This window comes from Sinocyclocheilus anshuiensis, unplaced genomic scaffold (genome assembly GCF_001515605.1).
Source record: "Sinocyclocheilus anshuiensis isolate Anshui unplaced genomic scaffold, SAMN03320099.WGS_v1.1 scaffold2313, whole genome shotgun sequence".
Taxonomy (NCBI): Eukaryota; Metazoa; Chordata; class Actinopteri; order Cypriniformes; family Cyprinidae; genus Sinocyclocheilus; species Sinocyclocheilus anshuiensis.
In genome coordinates, this window is record NW_015552721.1 from 177,028 (window position 1) to 179,511 (window position 2,484).

Consider the following 2,484-nt stretch of genomic DNA (forward strand, 5'->3'; position numbering starts at 1 on the left):
TTCTATTCTCTTCCTTTCATGTTGAAACTTGGGCTGTTTCAGTGCTTTCAACAACATCGCTTTTTATGTTGTTGTTGTTTTTTTAAGAAAAAAAAGTCACATTATAGCCCAATACCTCACAAATCCTGCAAACCTGTACACAAATAATAGATTATAAAAACAAGATATACCTCATTTATTTCATTTCTATTATTTTTATTGTGAAGCCACTTGAAAATGTTTTTTTCAACAAATCACTGGATTTTTTTTCTATTGTGTATTGTTTTACCAAAGAAGGGAATATATAATGAACACACATCTACCTCATTTGTTATAGACTGTGCCAACAACATAATCACAGCAGCCAGTTTTTAATCATAGCCTTTCTGGTCCAAATTCACTTTTGCCTGCGTGATTTGTGCTGCAGAACCAGAGGCTGGACCACACAGGGCTTGACACGGCGTCATTTCCTTTGCTTGTTCATTTTTGTGAGTGGCATTGTTTTGTTTTTTTATGCGCGGGGGAAAATAAAATACCAGAAGGATACTATTTTAGGAATACAGCTGTTCAGATTGATTCAATATTGATCTGATCCAGGTTCTTCATTACAGTATCAGTAGATGTTTGAATCAGATCTAAAAGACATCTAATGAAAGATATCTTACGTTACACTGCAACCTTTGGCGTTTAGTTTAATGAATTGTTTTAGCTTTACGGTTTGCAGCAGTTCCATTGATGTCAGATGTCATTTCTGTTCACAACATACTGTGGCTTTCAGAAAATATGTAACCTACTCTAAATCAAAACTAACTAAAAGAAAATCCATTGTTTTGTTTTAAACTCTCTTTAATGGGATTTGAATGTGGAGACGTGCTCAGAACGGGACTTATTTTTTAAAATACCAAAGATGTGACAGTATTGTTGGGTTTATAATTTCAACCCGATACTGTCATTCTTAACTTTTAATCTCAAGCAGCAGAAAAATGTTTTCATTTGATCCTGCGGCAAAACTTGATTTTAAGCACTTGGATCAAAATGTTATCCAAGAAAAAAAAAAAAAAAGGCCAAGCTGTATATTCAGTTAGTCTCAGTGCACGGATGGCAACCTAAGAATGTAATAACAGTTTCCAGAGTTTTAGCACAACTAACAATTAATGAAAAAAGTAAACCTGACCGTCATTTTGTTGTTGTATAGGAGCAAGGATTAATGGAAATATATAGTCTATATTTATGTGGAATTACAGAGGGCACAATCAATGCACAATTGTCTGATTCCTGTTGTTCAGTGTAATTTACCTCTTGATCAGCGTATGAAGAGACTTTGCTCTTATTTTTTTCACAGCAGTGGCACAGTCTGTTCTCTCTTCTGCTCATGTCACTAGACTGCAGAGATTTCTAGAGCAAATCCTGGACGAACTCTGGAGTGCTTGTTGACTGTAAAGCAAAAAAACACGAATCAGAGTGATTCCATAACCAAGGTTTTTACGAAATCACATTCACAGGCTTAGTGCTGATGACAATGTTAGAACATTTGTTCATAAAAAGACTATCATTTTAATAATGGTTAAGGAAACAAAAAAAAGATTCACTCATGTGCTTAAAGAATAACATGTTGTTTACCTTGTTTAGCTATGTCAACGATGCTATGCTGGTAGATTTTAGATCCTAGTATACGTTGTGTATGAAGCTTATTTTCCTTTTATTCACTTTGGATAAATCCAGTGCATTATGGGAAAGCTGGATTGTGGTGCTCAGGGGTTAAAAAAAGAAGAAGAAAAAACTGGTGAAAGATTTTTTGTTTGTTTGTTTTGCCATTGACTTGTAGCATAATTAGAAATAAAAGTACTGCTTTCCACTTTAATGTCCAGGTGAGTTTTCTTTTGGTTTTAAATGTTTGTTAAACTGCTGTAACAAAAGTATCATTAGAAAAAAAAAAGTATGCTGATTTAATGTGTAATATTGCTTATGAAAGGTTTTGGAGAGAAAGAAATGGCCAAACATAAAATACAGGAGGAACCACTGACTGCAGCATAAACTATTTTACATCTACACTAACAGATGTTTGGGGTGAGTAAGATTTTTATTTATTTTTTTATGTTTTCAAAAAAATTCTCTTATACTCACCAAGGCTTTATTTATTTAATCAAAAATGATTCTGTAATAAAATATTAATATTTTGAAATATTATTACAATGTTTACTATTTTACTATTGTTTACTATTTTAATATTTGTGACCCTGGACCGCAAAACCAGTCTTAAGTGTCAATTTTTCAAAATTGAGATTTATACATCATCTGAATAAATAAGCTTTCCATTGATGTATTAGGATAGGATAGGACAATATTTGGCCGAGATACAACTATTTGAAAATCTGGAATCTGAGGGTGAAAAAATCTAAATATTGAGAAAATCGCCTTTAAAGATGTCCAAACGAAGTTCTTAGCAATGCATATTACTAATCAAAAATTGGGTTTTGATATATTTATGGTAGGAAATTGACAAAA